Source organism: Elephas maximus, chromosome 23 (genome assembly GCF_024166365.1).
Source record: "Elephas maximus indicus isolate mEleMax1 chromosome 23, mEleMax1 primary haplotype, whole genome shotgun sequence".
Taxonomy (NCBI): Eukaryota; Metazoa; Chordata; class Mammalia; order Proboscidea; family Elephantidae; genus Elephas; species Elephas maximus.
Genome location: NC_064841.1, coordinates 13,520,051 through 13,531,250, shown reverse-complemented (window position 1 = coordinate 13,531,250; position 11,200 = coordinate 13,520,051). Strand labels below are relative to the sequence as shown.

The 11,200-nt window shown below is 38.2% G+C and overlaps 1 long non-coding RNA gene across 2 annotated transcripts; it reads right to left on the bottom strand.

Moving 5' to 3' along the window:
• Positions 1–1,042: 1,042 nt before the first annotated feature.
• Positions 1,043–5,092, bottom strand: LOC126066564 (uncharacterized). Of its 2 annotated transcripts, XR_007515129.1 has the most exons (4): positions 4,753–5,092; positions 2,559–2,671; positions 1,768–1,859; positions 1,043–1,280 (listed from the first exon to the last, which is right to left on the bottom strand). It is a non-coding gene; the product is annotated as an uncharacterized LOC126066564 (long non-coding RNA). The 2 variants fall into 2 exon arrangements; XR_007515128.1 differs by lacking the exon at positions 1,043–1,280 and having other exon boundaries at positions 1,531–1,859.
• Positions 5,093–11,200: the final 6,108 nt, after the last annotated feature.

Genomic DNA, 11,200 nt, shown 5'->3' with positions numbered 1-11,200 from the left:
CATTATCAGACCAATGCCTTTGAAGCAATGGCAACTAGAAATTAAGTGCTTCCTTTGAATTCATCAGTTTTTCTATAATTATATTTTATGCCTAAATTCAATGTTACAACCAATATTCACACAGCAAATTGTCCAAAATCAATTACAAAGGTGAAAAATCCCTTTTTCTTTATTCATGTTTGGTTTCCTTGAAGTAGATTGTCTTGGTCATCTAGTGCTTCCATAACAGAAATACCACAAGTGGATAGCTTTAACAAAGAGAAATTTACTTTCTCACAGTAAAATAGGCTAAAATTTCAAATTCAGGGCAATGGCTCCAGTGGAAGACTTCCTCTCTCTGTTGGCTCTGGAGGAAGGTCCTTGTCTTCAGTCTTCCCCTGGTAGAGGAGCTTCTCAGACGCAGGAACCCCAAGTCCAAAGGATGCGCTTTGCTCCTGGTGCTTTTTTCTTGGTGGTATGAGATCCCTAACTCTCTGCTTGCTTCCCTTTCCTTTTATCTCTCACAAGATAAAAGGTGGTGCAGGCCACACCTCAGGGAAACTCCCTTTACATTGGCTGAGGACTGTGACCTTAGTAAGGGTGTTACAATGCCACCCTAATCCTCTTTAATATAAAATTACAATCACAAAATGGAGGATGACCACACAATACTGGGAATCATGGGCCAGCCAAGCTGATACAAAATTTTGTGTATTTTGGGAGGGATACAATTCAATCCACGACATAGGTGTATAGTCACTTATTCAATCAATCAGTTAACAAATAATTATTGTTCAGGTACTGTGTATCAGACATACTTTGTCTTCATAATTACAAGATGAATTATACACTTCTCCCTCTTTGAATACCTACATACATGCATGTGCAAATCACTGTGCTAAATTAATAAATTAGATCCTATTATAAGCTTCTTTAGTCTACAACATACCTAAGTAAAAATTCATTAAAGAAAAAAATAAACGTCCTGAAATTTGAATAATAGATTATTGTGGACATATTTCAATGTACGAGATAAAATAATAACTTGAATTATTCTCTCGGGGTAACTTTATCATTTATAATGACAAGGTTTATTTGATTTTGGTGAATGTTTCAGTAATGTTATTGTTGTTAGGTACCATCAAGTCAGCTGCTACTCATAGTGACTCTGTGGATAACAGAATAAAACGCTGCCCAGTCCTTTGCCATCCTCACGTTCGTTGCTGTGTTCATGTCCATTGTTGCAGCCACTGTGTCAGTCCATCTCACTGAAGGGCTCCCTCTTTTTTGCTGACCCTCTACTGTTTAAATAATAGAAGTTACAAAATATCACTACGTGCTTTCATATCTTTTTTTTTTATGTCAAAAATGGTTTTGTTTGGCTCATGGTTCTAGTTTCAATTCTCAGTTATTAGTCTTTTTGGAAAGTATAGAGCAGACCAAGGAAATACATTAATTTTGGTATTTCAGTTACCTAAAAAATAATTACCAATAAGGCTATTTTTTTTAATTTTTATTGCAACACTATAAAAATGAAGATCAAGTTTTGGGTTTTATTATGGTCTTTATTATTGAGCAGCAGGGCATGCCACCTACTGTGTTTTTATGCAAATACAATAACTTCCTCATGCCCTGATTTCTTTCTCTGTCACAAAGTTGGTTTCCATTTTTAAGAGAATGTTACTGTTGTATGCTGTAAATCGGTTCCGACTCACAGAGACCCTACAGGACAGAGTAGAACTGTCCCATAGGATTTCCAAGGCTGTCATCTTTATGGGATCTGCTCACCAGCTCTTTTCTCCCGCAGAACCGCTGGTGGGTTCAAACTGCTGACCTTTTGATTAGCAGCCAAGCACTTAACCATTGTACCACCAGGGCTCCTTTAAGAGAATACGAAAAAGATAATTCAGCAATGGCAAAACAACGTTATGTTTGTCTCAATCTTTGTACAGTCATGCATCCCTTAACATCCACAATACATTCTGTGAAATAGGACGTTATGTGATTTGTACATTGTGCCAGCATCAAATTATGTATAGGCGGTCCCTAGATTACAGACAAGTTCCATTCCTAAATCTGTCTTTAAACTGAATTTGTACATTACGTCGGAATAGTTAGGTATGGGTTTTTCTAACGTCAGTCAAATATTTGTCTTAGTATGTAGTGTACCTTTCTATGGAAAAAAAAATTAAAGAAACACTTCCAGGTACATTAAAACATCTTTAATATAATAATACAGTAATAATAACCATGTTTTGGTGCACCTTGAAAAGTAGTACCCGTTGGTTATTATGAACCGTTGTATGCACCTAGAATTTTTAGTATAATAGGCTTTACAGGGGTTGGTTTGTAACTAGGTGTTGCATGTTAAGTTGGATGTTCATATCCCGGGGACTGCCTGTATTACCTTATGAAAGCACTGACGTGTATGTGTTTGGACGTTGCCCAAACATGTTATGCAACGCATGACTGTGTTCAGGTCAACTTGGGTTCCATTCCTAACTCTGCCATTTAATACCTGTGAAACCCTGATCTGCTTTCTTAATCTCTTGAATGATCTGAAATTAATGAAAACTTACTACGGCACTTAAGAAGGTGTTCCAAGGTGGGGAAGTCTCCAGGAACAGTGTGTTGAGTCTCTGGCTCTACTTGTCTTTGATGATCTTGGCTCTGTCCCTCTTTGGTTCTTGGCCTGGAAGCAATGTTTACAGCACTTCTGGGCTTTATGTTGACAGGAATATACCTTCCCACCCCCCCGCCAAAAAAATGAATTGCCTTTTTTTTTTTTTGTTATCTTGGCCTAGAATCGTCCCAAAAAACTTGTGTCAAAATACTTCCCTTTGTATTATTTGTCAGAATTAGGTTACATGGCAGAAGAGAATGCCCACTAATGTTTAGCTACTTAGGATTTATCCCTGAAACCGTGGATGATATCAACTTTTTCTGAGTCATGTGGGAGTTTGTTTTGGAAACCTAAACAAAACTGAGGTTCCATTAGGAAGGGTGAGTAAATAAATGGGCAACCAACATCCTTCCTTACCTATTTGTTGACAGTCTACAAGGAAGCTGAGGATTCAGTACTCTTATGACACACACACACACACACACACACACACACACACACACACTTTCAAACCCCCCAATGTGTGTCACAATTTTAGTTAGATTAAATTTTAAGGTTTTTTGATTATGGCTGTGTAAATAAACGTTCAGTGTTAAGCTAAGCATTTTTGTTTCCTTGTCTACTTTCTGCTTTTCCCAAAATTAATAATTACCTCTTCTTATATATATATTTATTTTTTATATATATACTTAGTTGTCTATGGATTATCACTAAACTCTTTTCAGCTGCATAGTTTTTTGTGTGCCATCACTAAATTTTTATTCTTTGGGATAAGCCACAAAACTCCAACCCATGTGGTCCATCACATCAAGCAATTTATTTTTCATTTTTCTTGGAAAGAGCTCTTCTAGAGCAAGCCTCAGGTAGAAACCTAGACTGGTTTAGCTGCCTCGTACTCCCGTGGAATTTCATCTTCAACATAATTTGGGGACTCCCTTAGCCTTTCTCCTTTGTTAGGTCCACAGTCCCCTGGTTTATTCCATTGTTTTGCTGGAGCACATCTTCTAACAGCTCCCTAAGAAAGTGCTCATGACAAGTAAATGTTTTGAACCTTAGCATGCCTGAAATTTTCTTTAGTCCACTCTCACACTTTAAATGATAGTTTTATTGAATATAGAGTTTTAGATTAGCTGTCACTTTTCTCTAGGATTTTGGAAAAAATTCGGATACACTGCTCCATTGTCACTGTGATTTCTGATTCTTTGAATATGATCTCTCTCTCATTTCCTAATATCTTTGAAATCTTATTTATCCCCAGGGTGCTGAAATTCACAATGACATAGTGACAACCCTTAGGATAAGTCCTTTGCTATCCATTTTTCTGTGTACTCCATGGCCGTTTCTTTGGCAAATTCCTCCACTCCATTTTCTCTGTTCTTTCCCCTAGATTCATCCTCTAATTTCCTTATCTCCTCCTATTTTTCATTTCTTTGCCTTTTCATTCTACTTTCTTAGAAACTTCCTTAAATTTTTCTACCACTCTCAAGTTTTTGCCACCATATTTTAAATTTTAGAAGCTATTTCATATTTTCTGGATGTTCCTTTTAAAATACCTGTTCATTGTTTGTTTTTTTAATAATTTTTATTGTGCTTTTATTTTTTTTTAAGTGAAAGTTTACAAATCAAGTCAGCCTCTCGCTCCAAAACCCATATACACCTTGCTACACATTCCCAATTACTCTCCCCCTAATGAGAAGCCCGCTCTTTCCCTCCACTCTCTCTTTTCGTGTCCATTTTGCCAGCTTCTAACTGCCCCCCCAACCTCTCATCTCCCCTCCAGGCAGGAGATGCCAACATAGTCTCACGTGTCCACCCGATCCCAGAAGCTCACTCCTCACCAGCATCCCTCTCCAACCCATTGTACAGTTGTTCACTGTTGTTTTATGAATACTTCTTTTCCAACTGTTGTTTCCTTTTTCTTTCTTTTTTCTCCCAGTTCCTCCGTTTGTTTTGGCCACTATATTTACGTGAGGCTTGCCTCAAGTGGTCTGGTTACCACTGACTTTCTCTTCGTATATGAATGAGGTGCTCAAAAAGATAACAGAGAGCTCTATGTGCATGCTCAGAGGTTGTCAATTGATGGATATTTTGTAAGGTGATAGAGAGGTGAAGGTGAACATTTTGTTTGTGGATGGCTTTAAAGTCAGTACCTGTCTTTTCTCTTGATTCAGCTTCTCTGTAATCTCCAATGTCTTACGTATAGGAGAGAGATGGCTTTCAAGCCTGGTTTTGTTGTATTCTGGTTCCTGAGGAGGATGGGGTAGAAGAATCTTATGGGTCTTACCATTCAGTCTGTAGACATTTATTTATCTTGTTTCCAGTGGGGTGCCTTATATCACCTCTGTCTTCCTGAGTCCAAGTCCCTCTGTTCCATATTCTACGGAGAATAAATCTCTATGCTACTGTGGCAAGGAGACAGAAGGGAGGGATCATGTTTTGGTCATGCCCGGCAGGGTCGGTTGCCTCCATGCTTCTTATACAGACATAAAACCCACCCTTTTGCTTGTAGCCCCACCCCCAAACCTCAGGCACCAAGGTATTTGGTAGTTCCCAGTTATGAGCCTTTCTCTAGCAAGAATTAATTTGCTTCTCACTGGGATCCCAGTCTGCAGGGGCTCAGGTTTCAATTTTCCCCACACTGCTAAGGGAGTAACTAAGGATCTATCTGCTTTACATCTTCCCACAGTTTATTGATACCTAACCGTCCCATTCCATTCACATTGCCTTTTGTATTTACCCATTTCCTTTTCATTCCTTCACTTTCATTTCAGTGGGGTTCCTGCAAAAAGTGGACATAAATGCATGTGTTCAATCTACTACATTTAACTGAAATCTGTTTCTTTCCAACATTAAGTCTCGGTTTCTCTGTCAACAAAATAGGTATGTTAATACATAGTACCTATCTCACGGTATGATTAATGGATTAAAGGAGTTAAGTATTAGGACATTGTCTGGCACAAAAAAAGCAGTAACTTAGCATTCATTATCATCCTCATTATTATTAAGATATAACAAATAATTCATAAGATAATATATTTCTCTTTAATTTATACTAAAAACTTGACAAGAGTAGAAATGTTGCCTATCCTGTTCATTACTGATTAATATATTTTTGTAATTAAGCTGAATTTTTCATACTTGCATTACAAGATTCTGCTATTTAAGTATGGAAAACATCTTTGCAACTTTGTAATCACATATCTCACATGGGCTTATTAGGTACCAGACATCAAAATGGGAGCATTAAGGGCTCCTTGTCATTGGTAAATATTGACCACCTCCATCTCCTCCACCCCAGCAAGTACTTATCTCTTTGTTATGGTTATACACAGTTGTATTTTTGTAAGCATTTCCTAAGGGGAAACTATTGGTTTTAATAAAATAACTGGAGGGGGGATAGTGAGATTTGACGATGGATGTGTATTTCTAGTATTCCTAACGCTGAAACTTTGGTTGATCTAAAATCAGACTTCCATAGTCTTGCCGGAGAGAAATGATGACTAACGGGTGTGTAAAGTCTGAGTGATTAACATATAATTAAATGATTTAAAAACAAAACAAAGCTGTATCATCAAGAGCTTAGACACTAAAGAGTGAGTTTGGTGGGGCATTCCATGAAAAAAAAAAGGGGGGGGAGGTGCAGTTAATAACGTTATCACTAACAGATTTCCTTGATCCCTGCAGCTGCAAGCCACCCTTCAGCTCTACCTGGCATTCTGTCTGTAACCCATCATGATACTCTTTACCTCAGGCTGGACTTAGTTCCTTACATATGGGTTGTGTTTTCCTTTGAGGGGAGCCCCAGTGGCACAGTAGTTGAAGGGCTCAGCTGCTAAATGAAAAGTTGGGGGTTGGAACACATCAGCCCCGCTGCAGAGAAAGATGTGGCAGCCTGCTTCCATAAAGATTTATAGCCTTGGAAAATCTATGGGGCAGTTCTACTCGGTCCTATAGGGTTGCTATGAGTCAGAATTCATACAAAGGCAGTGGGTTTTAGTTTGGTTTCCTCTGAGGTGGGGCCATACTGGATTCAGGTCTGTATTCCCCAAAGCCCTGGCACAGTGCCTTAAAAACTGCAGGCCTGCAGGCATGCAATAAATATTTGAAGAATGAATGAGTACATTTACTATTTTTTTTTTCTCCTTTCCTGTCACATATAAAGACCTAATTCATTGGTTCCCTTTTCTAACCAAGTTTCAGCAGTTGATATATGCTTATCTTGTTTATTACATATGGATTAATAAAACAGGATATTGACTCTCCTTATGTAATTCAATCTCCCCCATCTAAAAGTTATTATAATTACACTTGCCTTTGTTTGATTGCTCCTTTCTTTTCCCTTATTATATCTGACTCTCTACTTCTCTATTTCTTTTTGGTTTGGAAGCTAGGAAGCTGATGGTCAACTGATAATTAAAATCTTGCCTGTCAGCCTCTGGTATCATCTTGGGAAGAGTTACTGCCAGACATTGTAACTTTTCAGTCCAGTGAAGTATGCTCATTGGAGCCATGATATTTTTTCCTGTTAACTTCTCAACCTTTGTTGATCTAAACAAAAAATAAGGTTACTCTGCATTTTTATAGTGTGACCTGTTATGAATATTATTAGAATTCATCAGAAGACTGGCCTATTTCTTTAAATTATGATTTAAAAATAAATTGGATGTATTATCATGTATGAAATAATAATTTATGATAGATAAGAATCAAAATATTTTCAATAGGAGCACCTTTCCATTTGATGGAAGTCAATCAGAAAACAAGAGAGTTTGATTTTCATAAATTTGCCTTATAAGCGATTTTTCAAAATCATACTTGTCTATAATAACTTTTCTGGTTTTAGTAGACTATGTACCAGTGCTTTGTAAAGTCAGCCATCCTGACTGCATCATTAATAGTGTGATAGGAAACCCTGGTGGCATACTGGTTAAGAACTAGGGCTACTAACCAAAAGGTCGGCAGTTGGAATTCAATAGGCGCTCCTTGGAAACCGTATGGGGCAGTTCTACTCTGTCCTATAGGGTTGCTATCAGTTGGAATTGACTTGACCAACGGCAACCAGTTTGGGTTTTTGTTTTTCTTTAATCATAATGATCTTCTCAGAAGACATTTAGTTTTATTTCAACTGATTCTTAACCACATATTTGTTGTTTCTCCAGGGTGTTGAGTTATGGAATTTTTTAAGGGCATTAGGTTGTACGTGTTTTGAGGAACTAAATAAAGTTTGATTTGGGGCAATACGAATTTATTTGAACATACGCTTGCCTTCATATTGTGTAAATAAGTAGTTCTTGCTGTGCCTCTGGAGCTCTGGTGGCGCAGTGGTTAAGAGCTTGGCTGTTAACCAAAAGCTCAGCAGTTGGAACCCACCAGGCACTCCTTGGAAACCCTATGGGGCAGTTCTACTCTGTCCTGTAGGGTGGCTATGAGTCAGAATTGGCAATGGAGTGTGCCTCTAGCAATCACCACCCATATGATAACATATTTAATTGCAAACATGGAATGAGAAAATTCAATAAATGAGTACAATCTGCTGTATGAGAACTGAAAGAATAAAAAGCATTTGAAGAAAGCATTTTTAAATTAACATCTTTATTTTGAAAATAATGTCCCATGTGCACATCTCTGAGGCACGAAGAGCTAGAATTTACTTGTGCCCCCTAGTGCAGAGCGGGCCCATATCAGCACATAAAACACCAAAACCAAACCCGTTGCCATGGAGTTGAATCTGACTTACAGAGCCCCTGGAAACCCTGGTGGCGTAGTGGTTAAGTGCTGCGGCTGCTAACCAAAGGGCTGGCAGTTCAAATCCTCCAGGCTCTCCTTGGAAACTCTATGGGGCAGTTCCACTCTGTGCTATAGGGTCGCTATGAGTCGGAATGACTCGACCGCACTGGGTTTGGTTTGATTTTTTTATGGTGATCCTATAGGACAGAGTAGAAATGCCCCCTTAGGGTTTCCAAGAAGCGCCTGATGGATTCGAACTGCCAACCTTTCGATTAGCAGCCATAGCACTTAGGCACTAAATCACTAGGGCTTCTTACTGGCACCTGGGGCAGCCCAAATTGTGCTGAAGAAGCATTTTAAAATCTGATTATTCATATAAATGGAATCATACTGTGTGCTCTCTTTTGTCCAACCTATTTCATTCAACCTAATATTTCTGAGACTTATCCATGTGCCTGCCTGTATTGGTAGCACCTTTAATTTTTGTTTCTGAGTAATATTCAACTGGGGATAGAAATCAGAACACTTGCTGTGTCTAGAACCAGATGGTGGGGGGATTGTCTGTGAGCTGGAAATATTCTCTATCTTGATTGGTACTCAATAACACTGGTTGAACTGTACACTTAAGTTTTGTGCTTTTCACTGTATGCAATAACACCTCAGTACAATTTAATCTATGGGAATTATGTGATCGGAGAGGAAATGTTTTAAGAAGTCTTGGTAGATAATCTATGCTTATTTTATCTGTCCATAGAGACGTATTTATGGTCCAACTAAACTGCCCTGATCCATTCATGCTTCCCCTCAATGAAATGAAATGTGCCAGAGGGTGTTTGAAATCAATTACTGTGGCCCTCAGGGACTGGATGAATGCACCTTTTATTAAGGCCATTTTGATGCTTTATTACACACCAAATACATTCATTCCTTTGTAAGTTCTGAGCAGTGTGTATACCCTGGGTAGTGGGACTAAAGTGTGCTCAACTAATATAAACATTCCTGAGCCTCATGGAACCTACAACTTGTAAGAGTGGACAAAGGCTGAAAAAAAAAAAAAAAAACATAAGCAAGGTGCATGTCATAAAAGTGGGGATCACAAAGTGCCCCGAGGTGGGCAGGTATGGAGGGCTAATCTGACCCGGGAAGGCTTGGGTGAGAAAATACCTCAACAAAGACCTGAAAAGTGAGTAGAATTTCACTAGACAAAGGAGAGAGAGTTCTGGGCAGGAGAACTAACAAGTTTGAATGTGATAAGGTAGAAGAACAACCCAAGTTGCTGTCCCACTGTGAGCAAGGGAGGTGAGTCAGGAGATGGGAGTAGATAAGTGACCAGGGGCTGGGAGTTGGTGGGGAGGAGATGAGCAGAGCAGGGCATTGAAGGCTGGGGTGAAGATCTGGCCTGTATACCAATGTCAGTCAGAAGCCACAGAAGAGTTTGAAACAAGATCAGATTTTCCTTTGCAAAGTATCATTCCAACTACTGCACGGAGAATTGATTGCAGGGGATACCACTTTTTAGATAAAGTCCAAGACAGTTCAAACTCATAAAGTGAATAGAATTAAAATAAGATTTTGTTTGTTTCCACTATACCATTCTTGAGATTTTTTTTTTCCTCTCAGTAGTTGCTGTAACCTTTCGTTGGGTGGGCACTAAAAAGGTCCAGCTGTCCCTGGGATGGGACAGTAGTTCAATACACACTATCTACGTACATTTAGAAGCAGCTATTTAATTATATGGAGCTCTGGTGGTGCAGTGGTTAAGAGCTCAGGCTAACCAGAGAAACTCGGCAGTTGGAACCCACCAGCTGCTCCTTGGAAACCCTATGGAGCACTCCACACTGTCCTACAGGGTTGCTACGAGACGGAATCAACTTGACAGCAGTGAGTTTATTATTTAATTATATAAGTATTATTATATAGCTTTCTCGAAACTTTATTGTAAATAAATTTTATGTGCGATGCTTAAAAACATAAAGAATAATACAACGAATATTCATATACTCAGCATCGAACTCAGCAAATAAAGCATTACCATGTGGCATTTTTTTTTCAATGAAAGTTTCCCATTCAATTTTGAGGCAGTGATTCCTTAATTTTCCAAGGGGAAAATAATCCATACTTATTTGATTTTGCAATAACTTCTTTACGAAAAAGTGCTTTATGGTATGCAAATATCTACTCATAGTTAAGATATTTTGTGCATGTATTCCCCAGAAAACTTGCAGAAAATACAGAGCATACAGTCTGGAGGGTTTCTCTTTGACTTAGAAGCAAAAGATTTTGTGGCTGCGTGTTCAAATAATTAAATTTTATACCAACAAAAGCTAGAAGGCAAATTCTTTTAAGCTGAATGAATGAGTTGAGTGTTTTATTCTTAAGACTACTGAAATTTAAAATTTTATATAAAGTAAAATGTAAAAGCTTCCTTATGAAATAATTTAAATATTTTCAAACATTTCTCATAAAGAAACAATATGGCGGCTTCAATTCTTTAAAATCCCCATAGCTTAAAGATAAGATCTTTTACAGTTCCTGGGGCCATTGTGAATACGTAAGTCTTGGTTAGGAGTCTCCACACAGCGAGAGCTGTAGAAACTCTAGTTGGAGGTGCAACTGTTTACTTGGCTGTTCTTGTGATGGATGGAGCCAGATGATAAATTACACATGTACAGGCCTACTATACCGGCATCACCACACCTTGAGACTCACTTGTGTAAAACTATAAGCCTAACCAGTTTCCTAGACAGCGGATAATTTATAACTGCATTTGTGTATTCAGGAACCTTTAGAGTGCATTTAAAATATTTTAAACATAAAATGTGTTGAGCATTAAATCTAAAAATTTAACTGAAATTCAGTAGTAGTTTTAAC